Source organism: Nomascus leucogenys, chromosome 10 (assembly GCF_006542625.1).
Source record: "Nomascus leucogenys isolate Asia chromosome 10, Asia_NLE_v1, whole genome shotgun sequence".
In the NCBI taxonomy this organism is placed as follows: domain Eukaryota; kingdom Metazoa; phylum Chordata; class Mammalia; order Primates; family Hylobatidae; genus Nomascus; species Nomascus leucogenys.
Genome location: NC_044390.1, coordinates 747,779 through 753,314, shown reverse-complemented (window position 1 = coordinate 753,314; position 5,536 = coordinate 747,779). Strand labels below are relative to the sequence as shown.

At 43.3% G+C, this 5,536-nt stretch overlaps 1 pseudogene; it reads left to right on the top strand.

The window, feature by feature from the left end:
- Nucleotides 1-3,856: 3,856 nt before the first annotated feature.
- LOC101178717 lies at nt 3,857-4,584 on the top strand (annotated as a pseudogene).
- Nucleotides 4,585-5,536: the final 952 nt, after the last annotated feature.

Below are 5,536 nucleotides of genomic sequence, written 5' to 3'. Positions count from 1 at the left end.
AATAAATAACAGCGCAGCCAGACATTCAGGGCCACTACCGGTCTCCGCACATTGGTGGTAGTGGTCCCCCGGGCCCAGCTGCCTTTTATCTCTGTCTTGTGTCTTTATTTCTACACTGTCTCTGTCGCAGCACACGGGGAAAGACCCACCGACCCTGTGGGGCTGGTCCCTACACTCAGTAATATTTTTCATCCTTCTCACTGGAAAGATCTTTGATGATTTTTAATCAACATAGGAATTTGAATGGTATCTAGAAGTTTAAAAGGGCTTGTTCAAATAAATTATGACCATAAATAGTGAAGAGTATGTTTCTGTCTCTTGTGGTGTAAATTTATTTTTATTACACCCAATTATGTTCACACAAAACCTTTCTAATCAGGTGGAATTAAAGAGCCTTCCTGGAAAATGGAGGTTGCAATCAGCCGAGATGGTGCCACCGCACTCTAGCCTGGGCAACAGAGCGAGACCCTGCCTCAAAAAAAACTAAAAAATTCTTTATTTTCTCCATAAACTACAGTTTATATAAGCACAACTTTCAGTACTAAGCAATTTTAGTCTCTGCAGGCTCTTGTCTTGAATACAACTTTTGTTAATTCTCTTATGAAGTTAATCTTCCTGCTTGTATGTGACTTAAATATATGTCAAAATTTTTTTGTACAAGATTCATACCTCTTTCCTCTTTGAAATTCTTTTACTGTGTTTCATCAACCTAATGTTTATTTTTATTACACCAGTAATTTCCTCATTGTGTTGAATCTTACAGTGGCTTATAAATCGACATGTACCTAGAAATGTTTAGCCAGTCCATGTGTATTTGATATGGCACATTTTTTCCTTTGTATCACATATTCTTTTTTTTTTTTTTTTTTTTTTTTTTTTTTTTTTTTTTTTTTTTTTTTTTTTTTTGAGACGGAGTCTCGCTCTGTCACCAGGCTGGAGTGCAGTGGCGCGATCTCGGCTCACTGCAGGCTCCGCCCCCCGGGGTTCACGCCATTCTCCTGCCTCAGCCTCCCGCGTAGCTGGGACTACAGGCGCCTGCCACCTCGCCCGGCTAATTTTTTGTATTTTTAGTAGAGACGGGGTCTCACCGTGTTAGCCAGGATGGTCTCGATCTCCTGACCTTGTGATCCGCCCGCCTCGGCCTCCCAAAGTGCTGGGATTACAGGCGTGAGCCACCGCGCCCGGCTTGTATCACATATTCTAAGAGAAGTAACTTCCTCTTGCTAACCTCTACTTTCCCTAAGTGATGAATTAATCCTCTTTAGATGATTATAATTCTCTTTTCAACACATAGCTAGAAAGAATCTATAAAGAAGAACTTTCCTGGCTGTGTGCTGTGGCTCATGCCTGTAATCCCAGCACTTCAAGAGGCTGTGGGCGGATCACGAAGTCAGGAGTTCAAGACCAGCCTGACCAACATGGTGAAACCATGTCTTTACTAAAAATACAAAAATTAGCTGGGCGTGGTGGTGCACAACTGTAATCCCAGCTACTCAGGAGGCTGAGGCATAGAATTGCTTGAACCTGGCAGGCAGAGGTTGCAGTGAGTCAAGATCGCGCCACTGCACTACAGCCCGGGAAACAGAGCAAGACTCTGTCTCAAAAAAAAAAAAAAGAAACGAAACCACAGTCCATGTCTGAGGGGTGAACGTTGTTTATCAATTTGGAGAGAAAATAGATAATGTAATACAATGTTAAAATAGATTAAAAATTGAGATAGAAAAACTACTCAATTTATGCTTCACATAAAATTGAAAATTAAATCAAGCCTACACATAAAAAGGCATTTTATGTATATACATATATGTGTGTGTATATATATGTACACATATACATATATGTGTTTATATATGTATATATGTACACACATATATACATATATGTGTATATATGTACACACACATATATATACATATATACATATATACATATATATTCAACCATTCAGTTGAAGTATATATATATATATACATATATATGTATGTGTGTACATATATGTGTGTGTATATGTATATATGTATATACACACACACATACATACACACATACATACTTTTTATTTTATTTTTGGAGACAGAATCTTGCTCTGCTGCCCAGGCTGGAATGCAGTGGCATGATCATGGCTCACTGCAGCCTCGACCACCCCCAGGGTTCAAGTGATCCTGCCACCTCAGCCTGCTGGGTAGCTGGGACTACAGGGATGTACCCTGCCTGGCTAATTTTTGCATTTTTTGTGAACACAGGGTTTTGCCATGTTGCCCAGGCTGGTCTCAATCTCCTCGGCTCAAGTCAACAGCCTGTCTCTGCCTCCCAATGTGCTGGGATTACAGGAATAAACTACTATACCCAACTCAAGATTATTTTTTAAATGGTTTTTCTTAGTAAATTGGGGTGCACAAGTCATTAAAAGCAAGGATTAAATTTAAAGGGAAAAATCTGTTTTACTTTTCTACAGAAAATTAAAACAAAAGCACATTAAAAGTGACAACACGGCCAGGCACAGTGGCTCACACCTGTAATCCCAGCACTTTGGGAGGACGAGGTGGGCGGATCACTAGGTCAGGAGATCGAGACCATCCTGGCTAACACAGTGAAACCCCGTCTCTACTAAAAATACAGAAAGTTAGACAGGTATGGTGGCACGCGCCTGTCGTCCCAGCTACTTGGGAAGCTGAGGAAGGAGAATGGCATGAACCCAGGAGGCGGAGTTTGCAGTGAGCCAAAATCGTGCCACTGCACTCCAGCCTGGGCGACAGAGTGAGACTGTCTCAAAAAACAAACAAAAAAGCAACAACCCAAGACGGAAATAATGACAAAAATTACTTAAAATGTGCAACATAAAAAGTAGTCATCTAGGCTGGGCGCAGTGGTTCATGCCTGTAATCCCAGCACTTTGGGAGGCCGAGACAGGTGGATCACTTGAGGACAGGAGTTCGAGACCAGTCAGGCCAACACCATGAAACGGTCTCTACTAAAAATCCAAAAATTAGCCAGATGTGGTGTCATGCACCTGTAATCCCAGCTGTTCGGGAGGAGGCACAAGAATCACTTGAATGCAGGAGGCAGAGGTTGCAGTAAGCTGTGATCATGCCATTGCCCTCCAGCCTAGGCAACAGAGCTAGACCCTTGTCTTAAAAAAAAAAAAAAAAAAGGAAACGAGTCATCTATAATTTTACTACTTATACAGATTACATTGAGATAAATCACAAAATATTAGGCAAAACTTTAAAACAATTTTTAACTATCCAGTATATCAAAGAGAGATGCCACACATTGTATTTGTTTGCAAGAATGTCATTGTGATTACAAAACTGATCACTAACCATTCAGTTGAAGTTGATTGAGAACTTAAAACTATTTCCTTTTTTTTTGAGGTGGAGCCTCACTTTGTCACCCAGGCTGGAGTGCAGTGGCGTGATCTCGGCTCACTGCAACCTCCGTCTCCTGGGTTCAAGTGATTCTCTTGCCTCAGCCTCCCGAGTAGCTGGGATTACAGGTTTGTGTCACTAAGCCCGGCTCGTTTTTGTATTTTTAGTAGAGACGGGGTTTCATCATGTTGGCCAGAGCCACCACATTATTTTTAAGCCAGGTGCGGTGGCTCACGCCTATAATCCCAGCACTTTGGGAGGCCAAGGTGGGTGGATCACCTGAAGTTGGGAGTTTGAGACCAGCCTGATCAACTTGAAGAAACCCTGTCTCTACTAAAAATACAAAAAATTAGCCGGGCGTGGTGGCACATGCCTGTAATCCCAGCTACTTGGGAGGCAGAGGCAAGAGAATGGCTTGAACCTGGGAGGCAGAGGTTGTGGTGAGCCGAGATCACGGCACTGCACTCCAGCCTGGGTGACAAGAGCAAGACTCCGTCTCAAGATAAATAAATAAAAATAAAAAATAAACATGATGATCACAGATGCAGTCACATTTTCTGAGTTCTTGTCTCTCTGCCAGCGCCACCCAGATAGCCTCACAAAACTTTGACCCAGCCACTGTCAGTGTCGCCACCGCCCATAAAGGAGCTGAGCCCAGCAGGGGCACTGCCTGGGGCCCTGTAGGCAAAAGGCTACAGCAGGAGCTGATGACCCTCATGATGCCTGGTGACAAAAGAATTTCTTCCTGCCCTGAAAGCCTTATCAAATGGAGGCAATCCATGGAGCAGCTGGCACAGTATATGAAGATCTGAGGTATAAGCTCTTGCTGGAGTTCCTCAATGACTACCCACCCTTATGATGCACCCACAGTGAAGTTCCTCACACCCTGCTACCACCCTAACATGGACACCCAGGGTAGCATGCCTGGACGTCCTGAAGGAGAAGTGGTCTGCCCTGCATGGTATCAGGACCATCCTGCTCTCTATCCGGTGCCTGCTAGGAGAACTCAACATTGACAGCCCTTTGAACACACATGCTACCAAGCTCTGGGAAAACCCCACAGCTTTAAGAAATATCTGCAAGGGCCGGGCACGGTGGCTCACACCTGTAATCCCAGCACTTTGGGAGGCCGAGGTGGGTGGATCACCTGAGGTAGAGTCCAAGGCCTGACAGACATGGAGAAACTTCATCCCTATTTAAAAAAATAAAAAAATTAGCCAAGTGTGGTGGCACACCTGTAATCCCAGCTACTCAGAAGGCTGAAGCAAGAGAATCGCTTGAACCCAGGAGGTGGAGGTTGCGGTGAGCCGAGATCTCACTATTGCACTACAGCCTGGGCAACAAGAGTGAAACTCTGTTTCAAAAATAAATAAATAAATAAATAAAAATAAAAATAAGGAAGTACCTGCAAGAAAGCTACTCAAATTAGGTCACCAGCCAGGAGCTCTGACCCAGGCTGCCCAGCCTATCCTTGTGTTGTCTTTTTAATTTTTCCTTAGATGGTCTGCCCTTTCCGTGATTTCTGTGTAGAACTCTGTATCTTGAGCTGTGGTACTATTTTTCTTTTGTTTTTTAATTTAAGCCTTGGTAGAGCCCTTGTGATGAATATTAAATAAACACATTTTGGTCCGGGTGTAGTGCCTCTAGCCTGTAATCCCAGCACTTTGGGAGGCTGAGGCGGGTGAATCACGAGGTCAGGAGATCGAGACCATCCTGCCTAACACGGTGAAACCTCGTCTCTACTAAAAATACAAAAAAATTAGCCGGGCGTGGTGACAGACGCCTATAGTCCCAGCTGCTCAGGAGGCTGAGGCAGGAGAATGGCGTGAACCCGGGAGGCGGAGCTTGCAGTGAGCCGAGATCACACCACTGCACTCCAGGCTGGGCACAGAGCAAGACTCCATCTCAAAAAATAAAAAGAAAAAAAAGAAAAAAGAAAACATTTTGGTCATTAAAAAGCAACAAAAAAATGATACGAGAGAGCACCCAGGGATTATAAGAGGAAACACTTTATTACATCACTCATCCAAAATTCCAGAAAATGGAAAGTACTCTACTGTACAGCAAAGTAAATCATTGGTTGTCTGCAGAACAGAAAGCAAGCCTTTATAAAATGGTTCCAGGTAAACATAAACGTGTTAAGTTCATTATTGTGACTATGTTAATGG